Source organism: Oryctolagus cuniculus, chromosome 13 (genome assembly GCF_051225735.1).
Source record: "Oryctolagus cuniculus isolate XC-2025 breed Fujian yellow rabbit chromosome 13, ASM5122573v1, whole genome shotgun sequence".
Classification (NCBI taxonomy): domain Eukaryota; kingdom Metazoa; phylum Chordata; class Mammalia; order Lagomorpha; family Leporidae; genus Oryctolagus; species Oryctolagus cuniculus.
The window spans coordinates 22,703,263-22,722,216 of record NC_142879.1 but is presented as its reverse complement, the minus strand read 5'-3'; the positions used below and the strand labels follow the sequence as shown (position 1 = coordinate 22,722,216).

General features: G+C 54.2%; 1 protein-coding gene across 1 annotated transcript in view; it reads left to right on the top strand.

Annotated features, from left to right (window-relative positions):
• LOC103350987 (uncharacterized) overlaps window positions 1-18,954 on the top strand; it is a 61,006-nt gene that overhangs the window by 22,520 nt on the left and 19,532 nt on the right. The window lies entirely within an intron of this gene.

The window sequence follows — 18,954 nt, the reverse complement described above, 5'->3', positions numbered from 1 at the left end:
CTTGCTCATCCCTGCCACGGGGCAGAGTACACCCAAGGCTACATCCTCTTGTTCCATGGCCGGCTGACGTCACTTCCTTATGTACCCAAGGCTGCCCACACCCAGCCGCTATTTCCTGTGCTGGGTCAGGAACTGCTGGTCACTCGTCTGCCAGCCGCTGGGTCGCTCGTACTCACCCGTCAGCATTCTGGATCCCTCTGCTGTGTCCCTGGGTCTCCTCACGACGCGCCTGCTTGCAAACCTGAGCTTGGTTTTGGGTTCCCAGACTCTGCTGGGGCTGACCACGTGCAGACGGGCTCCGTGGCAGCCACCAGAGATCCAAGTCCCTGGTGCTGATTGGCAGCAGTCATCTCCTTGACCATTGTGGTTTCCACTCTTTTTCACCTGTGGCCTCCGCCACTTTTTTTTTTTTTTTGACAGGCAGAGTGGACAGTGAGAGAGAGACAGAGAGAGAAAGGTCTTCCTTTGCCGTTGGTTCACCCTCCAATGGCCGCCGCGGCTGGCGCGGGGCTGCCAGCGCACCGCGCTGATCCGAAGCCAGGAGCCAGGTGCTTCTCCTGGTCTCCCATGGGGTGCAGGGCCCAAGCACTTGGGCCATCCTCCACTGCACTCCCGGGCCACAGCAGAGAGCTGGCCTGGAAGAGGGGCAACCGGGACAGAATCCGGTGCCCCGACCGGGACTAGAACCCGGTGTGCCGGTGCCGCAAGGCGGAGGATTAGCCTATTGAGCCGCGGTGCCAGCCTCTCTACCACTTCTTATTAAAAATCTTACTTCTCATAAAAGTTACTCCGTGTGTCAACACACGTTCATGAAACCCATATATATTTTCCAACTTGACTTCATAGAAACATAAAGCCTGACAAGTTAATTTGGAGTTTGGAAACGTGTTTATTTTATGTGCTGTTGGAGTTTTGTGGATTAATGTCTCTGCTGTTTATTAAGACATGGCAGAAAAGTGCTCAGAGTCTGGGAGCAGAGAGCAGGCCCTGAAATCTGTTGGTGCTGGGGCAAGATACATTTGGATAAAAGTTTATTTTGTTTTCTCATCTTTCTCGTTAGCCTTTTTATTTTTTTTTTCTAAAGATTTATTTAAAAGATTTATTTAACAGGCAGAGTGACAGAGGGAGAGAGAGAGAGAGAGAGGTATCTTCTGTATGTTGGTTCACTCCCCAAATGGCTGCACTGGTGAGGACTGGTTTGGGTTGATGCCAGGAGCCCAGAATCCCAATCAGCTCTCCCACGTGGGTGGCAGGGTCCCAAGATTTGACATTGCTTTCAGCCTTTTGGCTAAGAAGCAAGTGTAGTATCAAGTATTTGGGACATCTGCTACCTTTTCAGGTGCATTAGCAAGGAGTTGGATCAGAAGTAGAACAGCCGGGGCTCAAACCAGTGCACCAGTATAGGATGCTGGCCAACTGGAGGCTTAGCACACTGTGCTATGCTGGCCCCTCATTAGCCTTTTAATAAAGTAATATTTTAATTAACATATGCGTACAGAGAAGTGAACAAGTTGTAAGTGTTCAGTACCAAGTGTTCACAGCCTACAATTAACACCTGCATCAGCAAAAAAAAAAAAAAAAAAAAAAAAACAGAAAAACAGAACATGGCCAGACCCTTCAGAAGGTGCCTCACTTGTTTTTGTAGTTACTGATACTTTTCCAAGGGTGACCCCATGTTGACTGCTGAAATCACAGCGTGGTTTTACATTAGTTTCGCCTGCTCTTCACTGTTGCACCAGGGAACTCAGTTTTCTTCCGTGGTCTGCCTTCTGTCACTCATCATTTTTCTTGTGCCATTCATCATGTCATGAGCCATTGTAGGTTTCCATTATCGTGGCTGTGTCATATTCCATATCGTTACCAGACCAGTTTGTTTTCCATTGTACAGCTGGTGGGTGTTTGTGTGCAGACTTTGCACTGCTGTGAATGTGTTTGTACATATCTTTTGGTGAATCAGTATGCATGTATATACATACATATACACACAGATATAGCGTCATTGTACATACACACATGGGTATAGACACACATGTATATGTAGGGTAAAGACTCAGGAATGGAATTGCTGGATCATAGTTTTAATAATGACAAAGCATTTGTACCAACTGTGCTCCCACTAGTAAAAGAGTTCTAGTTGCTCCAAGTTCTTGCCAGTATCTGAAATTATCATTCTTTTTCTTTGGATTCATGCTGGTGGGTATCTAGTCACATTGTGCTTTTTTAAAAAACAGATGTACTTTTTTTTTTTTTGTAAGTTAGAGTTTCAGAGAGGGAGAGACAGAGAGAACAAGATCTTCGATCTGCTGGTTCATTTCTCAGATGGACACGATGGCCAGGACTGAGCCAAGCCAAAGCCAGGAGCCAGGAGGCAGGATCTTCATCGGGGCCTCTCGGAGACATGAGTGGCAGGGGCCCAAGTACTCGGGCTGTCCTCTGCTGCTGTTCCCTGTTAGCAGGAAGCTGGATCTGAAGTGGAGCAGCCAGGACTCTGTCACCCATATGGGATGCCAGTGTCATAGTCAGCGACTTTACCCGCTATACCACAATGCCGGCCCCCATATTGTGCTTTGATCCGAGTATGCATTTTTAATGATGGCAATTGGGTCTCTTTTGAAAAAGTGCCTATGCAAGCCTTTTCCTCATTTTTCTCTTGGATTGTCTGTCTGTGTTGTTGGGTATACCAGGTACCTACAAAGGTTCATGGAAAATGAAATTCAGAATGTCTATTTTGGCACAAAAATTTTGAAATCCATGCATAACTTTTTTCATAATGTGCATTTTTCCATGAACCTTTTCAAGATCCTTTCATGAATGGATTTGAGGATTTTTTGTGCCAATATAAATTTCTCCTTGGATTCCATTTTCCATGAACTTTTTGAAATACTCCTGTATTTTTTCCTTTCAGTGGCTTTTGGCATCCATACCTTTATTGATATAGGGTTAACCCACGTGAAAGCATCGGCATTGTATAGAGTGCTCTGTATAGTGACCTGTTTCTCTCTGCTGGCTCTGGTCAAGTGGAGACTGCATTACATCAATGCACACCCACAAAGGCACTCTGGGGATTCCGGGTGGGGCAGGGACTCTTCACGTTCCTGGCATGTTAAGTGCTGCTTGCTGGTGCCTCTGGGAGAACATCGAAAATACGGGTCCTATTCAGGGGCTTACTCCGTGCCATGTCGTGTTCTGAGCGTTTCGCATGGGCTGTCTCACTTCCCCAGTGAGCTCATCAGTGAAGTATGGTTCTTAGCCTCATTTTCAGGTGAGGGGACTGAGGCCAAGAGAAATTTCATGATTGTCTTGGGCCATGCAGCCTAGAGTCTGTCTGGTAGAGCCTGTGCTCCTAGCCACTGTATATGTAGAAAGTTGCATTTCTCAAAGCTGCTCTTTCTTATAGAACCTGGGGTAGCGCCCAGCACATAGTACGTGCTTAGTCAGTACCTGCTGAGTGAGAGAGTGCTGGGTTAGGTAAAGTCTTCATCGACAGGGAAGTGTGTATGGCAGGGCGGTATTTCCGTATGGAAAGCAGTTCCGTTCCATCCTGGTGTATCTTTGCCTAGAGCAGCGTCTGTCACCAGTAGGCATCGTAGTGCACGTTTGTGGAGTGAATGAATCTATCACAGGCAGACTGTGAACCCTGCCTGGCAGATGGGTGAGCTCAGAGGACTATGCAGGGGCCGGGACCCCGGCAGGCTCGTCGTCAGCAGGGGCCATGCTGATGGCCCAGGGAGAACTCAGTCTGGCCGGCAGCATCCAGTTGTGCAGCCCCAAGGCAGCCCTGTTCGTGGCAGCGGAACACAGTGTGATGTCAGCAGGCGAGGTGTCCCAGTTACAGGCAGTCAGGTCAGGAGAGGGCTCAGCAGGAGTGCAGGGCTTGCAGGATTCAAGGTCAGGTAATCCAAAGTCACAAGGTTGCAAGCAGTGAAAGTCCAGGCTGGCTGGAGACAGAAGCCAGGGAGCCCTTGGAGGGAGCCAATGCCCGGGCCGCATTCCCCTCCTGAATGAGGCCTTTCTTTTCAGGCTGAACCGAGGGCCTGGGAGGAATAGAGCAGACCTCAGGCCGGGCGGGGTGCGGGGAACTGGAGGCTTCTCCAGCGCTAGAGCCAAAAAGAGCCTTCGCGAACGCCTTGCCAAGCTCTTCGTGTGACGGGTGAGGAAATTAGAGTGTAAGTGAGAGGTTGTTCAGCCAGGGGTAGAGCCAGCCCTGGAGCCAGGTGCGGTGCGGCTTTCCCACTGCTTGTTTTCTAGCAAGAAAGGAGGGTCATTGGGAAGGGTAGTGCCGGGGCGGGGGGAGGACACTCCATGGTGCAAGCCTCAGAGAGGAAGGTGGGGAGCGGCTGGATGGGCCCGGAGAACAGCCATGCCGGGGTGGGAACGCCAGGGCCCCGCTTAGATGACGGCCGCCATCTTGACCCTTCAGTAAGTTCCATGAGGACAAAGTCTTTTCCGTTTATATTGAAACATACAGAAAAATGCTTGGCGGACAAGGGCTTGAAACTTTCTAAGATTACGGTAAATACACATAACGGAAGTGACTGTCTCATTTTTAAGTGTTCAGCTGAGTCGTGCTGGGTGCCTCCGTCCTGTGGTGCAGCATCACCACCGTCCATCCCCAGGACCCTGTCCATCGTGCGGGACTGAAGCTCTCTGCCCGTTAAACAGCAACTCCCCATTTTCCCTCCCCCAGCCCTTGGCTCCCACCCTTCTACTTCCTGTCTTGATGCTGTGATCAGCAGTGTTGTATGAATGGGACCTGTGGAGTGAAATCGTGATGGTGGTGTTAGGTGAGGTCTCACTGAGGAGAGAAGTCTGCTGGCAGTGGAATGAGTCACAACGTTTGTGCTTTTTCGACTGGCGTTTTTTTTTTTTTTTTTTTTTTTTTGGACAGGCAGAGTGGACAGTGAGAGAGAGAGACAGAGAGAAAGATCTTCCTTTGCCGTTGGTTCACCCTCCAATGGCCGCCGCGGCCAGCGCGCCGTGCTGATCCGATGGCAGGAGCCAGGTGCTTATCCTGGTCTCCCATGGGGTGCAGGGCCCAAGCACCTGGGCCATCCTCCACTGCACTCCCGGGCCACAGCAGAGAGCTGGCCTGGAAGAGGGGCAACCGGGACAGAACCCGGTGTGCCGGTGCTGCAAGGCGGAGGATTAGCCTAGTGAGCTGCGGCGCCGGCCTCGACTGGCATATTTCACTTAGCGTGCTGTCCTTGGTTCATCCACGTTGTGGCGTGCGTCCGAATTTCCTTCTGTTTGAAGGCTGAATTCCATTGTAGGGTTCTACCCCAGTCCTACCCCATTGCGTGGTTCTTGGATTACTTACCCGCTCAGAGATGTCGAGGATTTCAGTATTTGCTGCTCAGCAGTGACTGGCACGGATGCTGGCTTCAGTAGGAATCAGTAGGTAGTTGCCGCATAATTTTTATTTACGTTGAGCATCGGCGATACTCAAGTGGGCTGTCCAGCAGGTATTCCAGGGTGAGCCTGGACTCGAGGGTGAGGATGACCGCCACAGGGGAGGGGTGAAGCTACGGTTGTGAGGGTGCCTCCAGGGACACGGGTTGAGCAAAAGTGGCAGGGCCCGGAGTTAGCCCAGTGAGTGCAGAGTCATGAGAGGCAGGAGAGGTGGTCTTAGCATAGTACCTTGTACTTAAAACAGGAAATTAAAGAGACAGGGACAGTGAGTAGTGTCCAAATCAGGAAGGGTGAGGTCTGAGGACAGACGAATTGGCAAATAGTGTCAGGACATGAACTCTGACATCATTGTTGGGCCCAGAAAGAAACTTTTTTTTTTTTTTTTTTTTTTTTTTTTACCAACAAAGGTTTATAAAAACCCATTTATTTATTTATTTGACTGGCAGAGTGACAGAGATATCTTCCATCCTCTGGTTCATTCCCCACATGGTCAGGACAGCCAGGGGCCAGGGCTGGTCCAGAAACTTCACCTGGGTCTTCCACATGGGAGGCAGGGACTCGAGTACTTGGGCCATCGTCTGCTGCCTTCCCTGGCACATTAGCAGGGAGCTGGATCAGAAGCAGAGCAGTCAGAACTTGAGCCAGTGTTCCAGTATGGGATGTTGGTGTTGCAAGTGGCAGCTTAACCCCCTGGGCCACAACACCAGCCCTCTACAGAGACTTCCATAGAGAGGTGGCGGCACAGGTCCGAACACACGGTCAGAAGAAACATACCTGAAGCAGCCAGAGTTATTAAGTGCCAGGCAGCAGGAGAAGCCCTGAAACTGGCATGGGCAAGCAGCAGTAAAGATTCATTAGCATAGATCTTTCTGAGGCTTCATGGAAGTCTGGAACTTGACCGTGCACTGAAATTGTGTTGTGTACCGTCAAGAGTTCACTACCAAGAGTATGAGGAAGTGGCAGCAGCAGTGGGAAAAAACTTTGTAGAAAAATGGCAAGGGGACCAGAATGAGGAGATGGAGGGCAGGGGGAAGTGGGAGATAGGCAGGCACTGCTGTGATTCCCTCTCCTTGGGGAGCTGGAGTCGTAAACACCTAAAGGCTGCACCTGACATAGCCCAGCAGCCGTGTTGATCATTGCTGGACACCAAAGAGTTCCCAGGGCAGCTGTGGCCCTGTGTGTATACTAGGATTTCTAACCTGGGCTCCAGTAGCTGTGAATACCTGGCTCCGTGTGATGGACACCCCTGGTTCCAACGTGAGTGTGGCCATTTCTGAGTCTGAGTCAGAATCAGAGTGTGTATTTGGTTCAGCCAGCATTCACTGAGCACCCTCTGAGAGATGCCGGGACAGAAAGATAAAAGGCCGAGGTGAAGAAGACATGGAAGGTGAGCCTTGGCTGTACCTAGACACGGAGCGGAGTCTCCGGGGACGTTCCTTTCTGCAGAACCGGGGAGAGTTGGGGGAAAGACCATGAAAGTGGATGCCCTGTCTGCTCCCACCCCGTTCTGCAGCTTCCTGCACGGATGCTGAGCACCGGAAGCTCAGCCCTGGGGCCCCTCAGCATCTGCACAGCCGTGTGCCCTGAACAGCGGGGATGCGGGGCCGGGGCCTGGGAAGTGCTGGGGGAGCTTGTCACCGTGCAGACTGCCTGCTCTGCCGTGGTTGGGACGTCACTGGACGAGAGAGTCTTACTGCTCAACTTTGCTGACCAGCGTTGTCGGTGATGCGTGCCTGCAATGTTACCTGTCCCCCTCCAGAGATGGCTGCTTTGCAAATCCTTGGGTACACCTGCAAGGTTGGCCCTGGCTCCCTCAGCACTGACTTTTCAAGCTAGTGCCGCCAAATCTAGGCTGCCCAGAAGCTGTTTTCTCTCAAAGAAAATGCCTGGAGCACCTGACAGGGTAGAAACGAGGGACCCAAGCACGTGGAGCTTGAGATGCCAACCGCCAGTGCAGGAACCTGCCGACAGCGCGAGGCATGGAAGCCAGGACCCTCAGGGAGGCTGCAGGCCTCTGCAGGCCCGTGCCTATAGCCTCTCGGTGCCATTGCTCACCCCAGCCCCACAGCAGGTTCCCGTGTGCTTCCTGAGCTGGCCCAGCTCCCGAGAGCAGGTTTCAGGAAGCCTGACATGCAGACGGTGGGATGGTAATGAGAGCTGAATTCACCAGGTGTCTGAGGCATGCCAGGTGCTGGGCTAAGTGTGTTTAATATATGAACTCATTGAAAGCTCACGGGAACTCTTGGGGGGTAATTGTTATGCTTGACAGATGAGGAAACCAAGTCAGAGAATACGGTCCCTCCGCCTGAGAGCGCTCAGCTAATAATATGCAGAGGCAGAACCAGATCCAGCCTGGCTGCAGCCCCAGCCCCGCTGGGGATGTGTGGGGGCCTCCAGGGGCCAGAGCAGAGAGATCAGCTGCTGACCAATCAGACGCCTAGATCCGGTTTCTCCCAGTTGGAGCCAGCAGCTCCTGCTGCTTCAGGGAGGGATGGCTGCCCTGTTGTGTTACCCAGGTTTGCCAGCAGGATTAGCCTCCACCTCGTGTCAAAACAAGCCTAGCAGGAAGAAGACCAAGAGACAACTCATGACTCCAGCAGAAGGAGCTCTGATGCGGAGGCCACACGGCCCAGGCTGAACCCCGGCCGCAGCGTGTGTTGCTGAGCGGGGCCCTGAAGACCCCTGGTTTTCCAGGTGTGGACAGCCAGGCCCAGCCTATTGTGGCACTTGGTCTCCAGCAGCCTGCCTTCTCAAAGCAGGAGAGCCCTTTGCGCCCTGTGAAGTTCAGTGGGGTCCTGGCCAACTCTAGGCAGCCCGGGGCGAGCCTAGGGACCTAGGGCGACTCCAGCGTCCCCTCTGCAGGAGAAAGATTGAATTTGAGCCAGTTTCCAAAAATATGTACATTTTTCATTGCAGTGGAACCCTTCCTTAATACTGAGCATGAACTGATAGGTGTGGAGTGTGAAATGGTTAAAGATAGAAGTGTCAATTTCAGAAGTGGCAGTAAGTGGGGCGGTGGGGAGCCTTGGGGAAGTCAGACTTCTCTCCGAGCTCTTCAGGGAGCCTGTCCGGTGCTGCCTACATGCCCGGGCACCCGTCATCCCCACCCCTCGCGTCATCCTTGCTCTTGCCGTTCTTGTTGAAGACGTTGCATTCCTCAACTTCTGTCTCCTGGTGGAGGATCTGCCTCCCGTGGTTGCTTTCCCTTCCAGGTTCCTATCACATCCATTAACTGTTTCAGCCACTGGGCCCCCTCTACTGTCCAGCGATAGATGAACACATATTTACAAGCTCTCAGTACACACATGACATTTGTGTTGTGTGCATACATGTGTGGTTCATATATGTGTGTGCATCTGCACCCATAAACATGTGGACACATGGCCCTTAAAGAAACAGTGTATCTTTATGTTTCTCAGTGCCTAGCACATAGCAAGTCCTCAGTAAAGTTTTTTAATCCCCAGGGTCGTCTTCTGTGTCTCTCCCAAGTGTCTTGCTTGTGTATGGTAGTGTTCTGTGGCTGTACAATATGCCACGTGACTCCTCCTTCAGAGTCTCCATCCCGCCAGATACTAGCCTGGGGAATACGTTTAGCTTTCTCATCTTCGAGGTGGAGGTGATAATGCGTACTGAGGGCCTGTGGTGTTGCAGGCACTGTCCCGGGCCCTGGGCATTTAGCACTTGACAAAGCAGAAGTCCCTGTCCTCAGGGAGCTAATTCCAGCTATTTTCAGAAAGAGCTGCCCAGAGGTGCCTGAAGAAGAGGAGGAGCAAGGAGTCCCTTCAGCTTGGTCACGGGTGGGGCTGCAGTGGCGTGGCACCGGCCCTGGCACAAGGACTCGCTGAGCAGGAGTTCTGCTGTGAGATGAAGAGCAGAAGAAGAGCTGCCTGTACAGGGGAGTGAGACCTAGGAGCCAGGGCGCTGCACCTGCCCCACCTTCCCAACACCAGGGAAGACACGCCTGGCCCCTGTGATGTGGACTGGGGCAGTGCCCACTCTTGCAGCCTCACTGCAGCGCCCACTGCAGGCAGCCTGGCTGGCAGAGGCTTACAGCCATGCGGGGACAGAAGGAGCAGCTACTGGAGACACCCTGAGAATCTCCCCCACACCACACCCAGCCTGTGCCAGGGCTGGATGCTGAAGTAGCTGAGCAGGTCTGGGGTGACGTCCCCTCCGAGTGCCCTGGAGGAAGTGCAGGGATGGAGTGGACTCGCTGTGGATTGCAGTTCCCATCACCTAACTCTGTGACAGGTGCTCAGACATATGTCCCCTTTGCTTGCTGCTTTCTTAGAATGACGGGGGTGATGTGTCACACACACACACACACACACACACACCCTGAGCAGCTCCTCCATCCCAGAAGTACCCTCTCCCAGGATGTTCTGAAAGAAGCCACTGTGGCATGGCCATCCTGGATTTGACTGTACCGTGATGGTGGCCACCTCTGACCACCCTGTTGGGCCTCAGATCCCACACCAGCCTCTTTCCCAGAGATGCCCAGTGTCCATGGACCTCTGTCCCTCTCTTAGCGTGGTTTTGAGTAAGTCGTACTTGACCTTTGCCATGCCTCAATTTCTTCTATAGAATGGGGCTGATGATAGTTGTAGTTACTTTGTAGGATTATTGGATTGATATTATCAGGATTGAATGAGCATGTAAAGGCTTTAAAATCATGTCTAGCTAAGAGTTAAATGCGCTTTGTTTTTTGTCTGTTAGTACACACTTTGCCACATTATACAGCACTGGTGGACTGGTTTGTCTTGTGAGCTTATTCTGGGCAAAGGATCAGGTATTTCTTTTTTAAAAAATATTTATTGATTTCTTTATTTGAATGATAGAATGAGAGGCAGAGATAGAGACAGAGGTCTTCCATCCACAGATTCACTCCCCAAATGACTGCAATGGCTGGGCCTAGGCCAGGCACAAGCCAGGAGCCAGGAACTCCATCCTGGTCTCCCATGTGGGTGGCAGGGGTCCAAGTACTTGGGCCATCACCTGCTACTTTCCCAGGCACATTAGCAAGGAACTGGCCTGGAAGCAGAGCGCTGGGACCGGAACTCATGCTCTGATACGGATTGGTGGCATTGCAAGTGGCTTTGTAACCTGCTGCACCTCCATGCCCGGCCCATCTAAGGAAGGCATCTCTGCAGTCGCAGCGCCTGGCCCATGGTTGGCACTCCATAAATACGTGCTAAAAGAACTCTGACCTCAGGATTTCGGCTGCGATGTGCAGAGACATAAGGCAGGGAAGCGTCTGGCAGGGGCAGTGAGGGTGGTGGTCAGAGGTGTGGTGTACAGGGAAGTGGTGAGGGCGGGTTGGAGAGCAATCGGGACCAGGTGCTGGCAGAATGTGTACCCAGGGCATGGCGAGGGGGCAGTGAGCAGGCATGGGAGGATTCCGAGCAGGGGAGGGACTTGAAGCTGCAGGATTTCAGAGGCGATAGTGCAGGATAGTGCAGGGAGCATGGAGACGGGATTGGAGGAGAGGGAGCCTGGAGCCGGCAGGGCGACCAGTTGAGAGGCTGCTGGGGACACAGGGCTGGAAGTCACGCGCTGCGTGGGCAGCATGTCCTATCCGCCCCCTCCCTCCTGTGCTCAGCCCGAGGAACCAGGCCAGCACGCTGTGACCTTCCTCCGTCCAGCCCTGGCTGTTCTCAGCCCTGCACTGGGCTATTTGCGGCCCACTCGCTCTGACACACCTTTCGTGGGTTGCCAGGTTACCGTGCACCCCCACCCCCACCCCCCGCTCCCCAGCCTCGATGTGTGTGTTTTTATTATTTTCATCTCAAAGTGAGAAACAGGGAGACTGCTGGAAGTAGGCCATGTGCTTTTATTTGCTCTTCTCACCAAGGACAGGCATGTTCCAAGCCCTGCGACAGGGCCCTGGTGCTCTGTGGAGGGGGCAGGAAGCGGGCTGTGGCAGAGGCGGGGACCCCACCCCAGGAAGGCGCGGCGTGTTCAGCCCTTCATGTGCCTGCAGCTGGTGGCCATTGTGTTTGTGGCCAGGGTGACGCAGCTGGGAGCCTTTGCAGGCCCTGGCACCCCAGTGTGTCCATGCAGGACACTGCCGCCTCAGGGCTGCTGTGCGCGGGAGCCCAGACTCAGCCTCCCTGGCAGGAGAAGACAGATCCCAGCCCCCGGGGACCCCAAGCACAGTTGCAGCCCTGCCTCTGCCGCCAGGCTGCTGCTGGTGCCTGTGTCTGCCGACCCATGGCCACTGTCATCGGCAGGGACAGTGGCTGAGGAAAAAAGGGAGTTGCTCTCAGTGGGCCTGTGCCGAGCGCCTGCTGTGTATGCAGTTTGGTGTGTAGTGTCCACTATGACAGTCATGTGGAGCTAAGGAGACGCCGTAGCCCCTGCCTGGGCATGTAGTAACAGGAACGGCCGTCTGTTGAGTCTTTCCTATGTGATGGGCATCACGCTGAGTGCCTTGCATATATTATCTCATTTAGTGCTCAGAGTACCCACGTGTCTCAGTTGTCGCTAGCACTGTTTTATGGATGAAGAGGCCGTAGAAGATGAAGCTGATTAACTTGCCGCAGGTCGCTGAACAGTGTGAGTTTCTCAGATTCCAGGCCCTTGCTCTCTGTCTCAGTGCTGTGTTGCCTTTCAGGTGTAGATACCCAGAAGGAAGGATATTCTTTGGGAAATCCTGAGTTCACGCCCTCACCCTGCTTCTCACTAGCTGAGCGATCCTTGGCTCACTCCCCTGGCTTCTCGCATTTGCTCATCTGTAAAATGGGAATAATTGTGTGTATTTCACAAGGCTTCCGTGGGGCATGAAATGTGATCATTTATCATGGAAGTACTTTATAAAGCAGAAGCAGTTATGTATACATTGCACCTTATTTAAATGAGTCAACAGTAAGATCATTTTAAAGATACTTACATACAGATGTGGCTCGTGGGCACTGGGCTCTTTTTTTGTTGTTTTTAAGGCTATGCTTAGTTCTGCTTTTCCACCAGGAGCTGTCAGGTGTGAAGACAGGGTGTAGTTTGTCAACGAGGAACAGGAGCCGGGAAGTTTCCCAAGAGGGGAAGGGATTCGTTAGTATGTACAGCTCAGTGGCTGGGGGCCTGGGCTTGGAGTCTGCGTCCCAGCTGTGCGTCCTTGGTCGCGCTTTCAGTTCTGCCTGGCAAAGGGGAGGTCACACAGCACTGGCTCCATCCTGCTCTTGGGAAGGGCCCAGCACAGGGCCTGACACGTGGTCATGCCCAGTGGATGCTGAGGGCCATGTTCATGGTGGGGACACTCCGTCTGGGGAGGAGCAGAGCATGGGGTATGGTGGCCTGAGGGGTTGGCCTTATTTGATGCCTCCCCCAGGAAGGGGACAAAGGGACATACATGTTTGGTGGGACTGAGGGCTGAGGTTACTGGGCAGCCTCGGGAGGAGACCAGACCCCTGGGAAGGGGCCTCATCTCCCACCAGGGCAGGGCAGTGGTGGCCAGGGCTGTGGGACCCAGTGAGGATTGGGAGGGAAGTGGCGTCCGCCTCCCCTCCTCCTGCAGACCCCAGGGCAAAGGCTGTGTCCTGGAGGTCAGCTGGCCAGATCCCAGCCTGGTCCGGAGCAGGTTACAAATCACAGGAGGACAGACACATTCCACGGTGAGGCCTGGCTTCGTCATCTTGGCTGCAGAGCAAAGTTTACTCAGAAAGAGTTCCTGCCATTTTTTAACTTGTTACTTGGTTCTCTGTGAGAGAGGAAAAGGAGGTGCGGCGAGCCAAGTGCTGGGGTAGGGGCGGGGCTGGGAAGGAGGTTGAATGTGGGGAGCTGGGACATGCTGCTCCAGCACAGGTGAGGCGAGTAACGGGACGGCCTCCAGGCAGGCAGGGGTTGGCCGTGGTATCGCGGCATTTTATGGGGCTGAACAGGAGGAACACGCCTGGCTATTCCGGTTGCACAGGAGTTGGCCTAAGGAGGTCATCCATTCCTGCATTCATCGGGACATGCGTCGGGCAGATGGTGGCCAGACGTGGTTGTGCCCTACCTGCGTGGACACAAAGGGCCATAAGATGCAGTCCAGGCCCGCAAGAGGCTTCCTGGCGGTGAGGCTGTTTTATAACTGTTCCCAAATCATGTTAGCTCTGGGAGCTATTTTAGGAACGCTTTTAGTTATGAACCATATCTTATATTTAATTTCATTCTCTTTCCCCTCCTGTCCTGGATTCAACAGCGCCATCAACAAACACTGCACGCCTGGTTTTGGCTTAGGGGTTGCAAGTTCTCAGAACAATGGTGAGCTTCTGGCTAAAGGCTCCTTAATTCACCAGAGCCGGTACCGGGAAGAGCCTCGGAGGGACTCGGGCCGTCTCTTGGGCAGCCCTCAGTCCTCCTGTGTCACAGGACCCCGAGCATGTTGGTGTTTGGAAAGGCCCAGAGCTGGGTGCCCAGGCACGTGAATTCCAGCCCACCCAGGAGTGCCCGGTGGCACGTGAGCTCCTCCTTCTGCATACCTGCTGAGGGCGCAGGAGAGCACTGTGTTCTGTGCCCGTGCCGGGTGAGGATGGCTGTCCACTCTTTCCCCAGCTGGAGTCTGCGTTTCCCAGCTGGAGCTCTGAGTGCCACAGTGGCCTTTCCACCTGTGCCACGAGGATGGTTAGCACCCATCACCTTTGCCTTCAGCTTCGCATGGGTCCATGGGGAGAAGGAAACCACAGAGAAGGTCCTCCTGGCATGGAGTGGGGGTCGCACTGGTTTCTAGGTCAGAGTGAGCCGCCCTCCTCCTCCAGCTGGAGAGCGAGGTGGGCCCTGGTGTCTGGGATGCGAAGGTTGGGTGTCCCTTTGTGTCCACTTGGGGACCCTTTCCTGAAGCTGGAGACAGAAGAGTGAATTCGTGTTTGATGAGTCCAGATCACAGAAGGGTGAGAGTCGCAGTGACCTCCAGGGGCCAGCGCGGGTAGGGAGGAGCCTTGGTTCCAGGGAGCCGGTTCCCAGTGTGTGTTTTGGGGACTTGGGGTCGTCATGTTGATGGGGAGGCCTAATCTAGCCCAATCAGGCAATCAAGAAGTATTGATTGAGTACAGCTAGGAGCTTCACTTCGGAAAGAGTGAAAAAGAATTCTAAAGCTTGCCTGGGCCCTTCCTTTGAAAGCTTCACACTAATTGGAGGCACCGGATGACCACCTGGGATATGAGACCTGACAGCTTATTATCAGGCTCTAAACTGGAATGGGGCTGTGAGTGTTGCTGGCATTTGGCGAAGGGAGAACAGTGGTTGTGGTGAACATGTGGCCTGCAGGACTGCCATCTGTCTCGCCCAGGGGAGCAGGGAGAGTAAGAGGTAAACATGTTGCTTTGTCCTGTAGAGTCCGTGGGTCTCGGACTCTGGTCCAGCACCCACGGTGTCGCAGCAGCTTCCCTTCCCTTGCTCGGAAAGGTGGAAAGGATCCACCCGATAGCACTCGGCAATGGAGCAGGTGACCACTGGGACCGGTTCCCAGCCCTGGGAAATCGAGCGCAGTAATGGAGATAATCTCTGTGTAGTGGCTCCGTGTGTTGCAGGTGGGAACGATCCAGCAAGGGCGTGGAGGCCTCTCAGATCGGGAGGGAGGGAGCGAGCGGGAGCGACTCACAGCGGGTGTGAAACAGGCTGCATGTGGGTGGGCGTGGAGGGAGAGGTAGGGACCCCTGCAGGGGTGGGTTAAACAAGAGAGCAGGCCTGAGGAGTACAGAGGAAGAGGGCTGTGCTGCAGGTCAGGTTTGGCTGAACTTTGGCCTGCTCAGGCCACTTTGGGAGGATTGTTCCAGTTCTTGATCCCAATTAGGAGAGAAAATGCCAAACTAGAGCAAGTTCAGGGGAGAGCCGCTGGCGTGTGAAGAGTGGTGAAAAACACGAGGATATTTACCCCAGAGGGACGGATTTCGGTTGCAGGGGCTTTGCTGGGTGCAGCATTGTGTCTTTAAGGGACAGTCAGGGAGGTGGCCGTCAGCCCCTCTGGTGCTGCAGTAGGCAGCCCTGGGGACACTGTGTGCAAAAACAGGGAGCGGATGGTGACGCACGGAACTGACAGCCATGCCCTGCACAGCAGCAGGGATGCATTAGGAGAAATGGGTGGTCAGATGTTTTTATCATTGTGCAGATGCCATCGAGCGCACTTGCACACGCAGGGACGGTGTGGCTGGGTCGCTGGACATGGCCTCCGGATGTATGACAGAGACGCAGCAGACCCCTGCCACAGGAGGCGACTGCCTGCCCACCATGGCTTACCATTACACAGCAGAGTTTTATGAGAAGGAGTATACCCTAAAATCCATACACAGGGGCTGGCGCTGTGGCGTAGCGGGTAAAGCCGCTTCCTGCAGTGCCGGCATCCCATATGGGCACTGGTTCAAGTCCTGGCTGCTCCACTTCCTATCCAGCTCTCTGCTATGGCCTGGGAAAGCAGTAGAGGATGGCCCAAGTCCTTGGGCCCCTGCACTTGCATGGGAGACCTGTAAGAAGCACCTGGCTCCTGGCTTCAGATGGGCACAGCTCCAGCCTTTGTGGCCGTTTGGGGAGTAAACCAGTGGATGGAATACCTCTCTCTCTGCCCCTGGCTCTCTTTAACTTTGCCTTTCAAATAAATAAATAAATCTTAAAAAAATAAAATAAAAATCCAAATATGACGAATATGGGAAATCCAGAACCAGTAGCATAGTGGTTTATTTTCAGTAATTATGTTCTGTCCATAGTTGTGTGGCCGTACGCTTGGATGACTGGCAGGGCGGTAGACATGCTCACACCAGCGTCACCAGGCACACGTTGTGTGGCCAGGCAGTAGGAAGTTCTCAGCTCCATTGTCATCTCCGGGCCAGCGTCATCCATGTGGCTTTGCTGTGCAGCATGAGACTAGGGAGGGTGGGAGGGGGGATGTGGGGACCCAGTGAGGCAGGGTGCCCCTTCTGTGCATTGTGTAGTGTTCACCTGTAAGCAGGTGACTGCCATGCAGGGGTCACAGCCACTTACGAAGAGCGGTGGCCTCTGGATCCTCCCGTCTCACAACAGCGTCCTGAACGGGTAAGGATGAGCTGCCTCATGTTACAGGTGAAACCTTTCGGCTGGGAGATAAAGTAGCCCACGCAGGGTTCCACACCTTGGACTTGAACACAAGGGTGACTCTTTCTGTCCTAGTAAAAGGTGAGGCCAGAAGGAGTTAAAGGTGCCTTTCTTTAAAAAAAAAAATTATTTATTTGAAAGGCAGAGTGACAGGGAGAGAAACAAAGAGATCTTTTGTCTGCTAGTTCACTCCCTAAGTGGCCGCAACAGCCAGGTCTGGGCCAGGTGGAAGTCAGGAGCCAGGAGCTCCATTCTGGTCTCCCAAGTGGGTGGCAGGGACCCAAGGATTTGGGGCATCTGCTGCTGCCCTCTCAGGTGCAGTTGCAGGGAGCTGGATCAGAAGCAGAGTGCCTGGGAGTCCGGCTGTCACAGGGGATGGCTTAGCCTGCTGAAGGGGCCTTGCCACCCCAGGGTTCTGGAGGCTCCCCCGGGGTGGGAGCAGGCGGCTGGCTGCGGGTTTGGGGCAGGAAGGGTGACTACGTCTGTGGCAGTGGTCCCCTGTGCTTGCCTTGGCCGCTGGGGCAGGGGGGAGGCTTGCTGAACAGGGGTGCCCCACTTGCTGCTGGGGAAGTGGGCTGGGGAATCCCAGGCTTATCTCAGCACCTCAGCTCCTGTCCCTTTCTTCAACCTCTGCTGACTCAGAAAGCTCTAGTGGGATTTTTTTTTTTTTTTTTTTTTTTTGAGTCAGCCTCCTCAGAAACTTCTCGACTGTGTCGTCAGCACACTCCGGCTGCAGCCGCCGCCCCCGCCTCCAGCTCTGCCCACCAGAAAGGCACCGCGCAGGTGTCTCAGTCCAGTGGACGAGGCCCATCTTGTTTGGGGGCTGTGGTGTGATTGAGGGGCCGGCCGTACCCCAGACCCTGCTTCCTCCAGCTCAGCAGCCTCTGATGGCCAGGGGTCACGTTCCTCCAAGAGCGCCATGCACTACGGCCGCCATACAGCCCGAAACGTTTTTGGAATAAAGGAAGGGCTGCCCCTTCTGTGGGACTGGCCTGCTGTCTCTGCTCACCTGGGCCTCTGTCGGGTGCTGCAGAACACTGGGATGCCCCTTTCCCCCTGAACTGCATGGCCTTGGGCTACACCTCCGAAAATATCTCGTATCTGCTAAGGCACGGCTGGCATGGCTGCTCTGCTTCTGGAGAAAGAACACTAGCCTCCGGGGCCTCTCCTGGGTCCTGGCCCAAGAATCATGGCCGTCTGGCGGTCCCAGGGGGCTTTGGAGCGCCAAGCCCTCCAGAAGAGTCTTGTTCTAGTACAACCACAGAATGCAATGGCCGCCCGCAGAGTTCTGGTCAGCCGTACCTTCCAGCTCCGGAGCCCTGCACACACACAGGATGTGTTGATGACGTCACAAGGTTTCATGAGACCTGACTTCTGCCATGGCTTCACGCTGTGAAAGTGCCTGGAGCGTGTGTCCCAGATGTTTCTGCATAGTGCCGTAAGCAGCTGTGACGTTAAGCGTCATAAGCTGTCCCAGCCCCTTGCCCGCTGCCAAGTGAGAGCCTTGGCCCTGGAGGTCTTGTCCCTGCCCCAGCTCTTCACGAGGCAGGCACTTGGCCCAAAGCCCGGCCTGTCCTGGCTGGCCGAGCACGAAGGCCCTTGGTTTCTCTCCTCCTCTGTCTTAGGCTGTGGGTGCCGATGTGGCCCCTTGTGGGGTGTAGGATCATGTAGAAGGGAACACGCAGGCCGGAGTGGTTTGGGGAACCCCCGTCCCAGCAGTGTTCACGACTCCTGCTCTCCAGATCTGACTCACTTAAGCAAAGCAGTAGTTCTGGGGCAGGAAGGAGACTCCATTTTTAAGTCACATGGCGCCAGGCTCATGTGGTCACACAGAGGTCGGTGCAGCCCCATGAGTCATCCATTGCCCAGGTTCTGAGGGCCTTGGAGACACCTCCTGCCCACGAGAGCTGCAGTCACATCTCCGGGCACTGGTCTGTGCACAGAGGATTCTGGTGCGACCCTCCCACATCCCCGGCCATGCCTGGCCTGTGGCCCAGGCCTTAGTCCTGCTGCTGGGGAATGGGGCAAAGCTCCTTTCAGTCCCACTCACGCGGCCCGGCCACACTCCATGTCCTGGAAATTATTTCCATCCGTTGACAGGGCCAGGATTTTAAGAGCAACCAGCCAAGAGGCGCCTTGGGTTACTCCCTTAGTCGCAAGAAGACTTTGTCCCCTGTGTTTTGGGCAATGCTAGAAGCCCCAGGTCTAGGGTTGTGGTCTGTGGCTCGTGGAGTGGCCATGGTCAGAGTGGCAGGTGCCAGAGCCCTTGCCAGGCTGGGGTTTGCAGGAGGCTGAGTTGAGAGCCCCCTAGGGCAGGAGCTTGGATTTAAGGATCAGTGCGGCCTGGGACAAGATAGATGTTTTGGCCCGTTTTGCTTTCCCAGCTCGGGCAGGACACTTCGGAGCCCGGGTTTTTGGCCCGCGACGCAGACGGACTCAGGCTGTCCAGGAGGAAGCTTGTGCTTACAAACAGGGCACGCCAGGCACGGTATCTGACCTCTCCCCCAG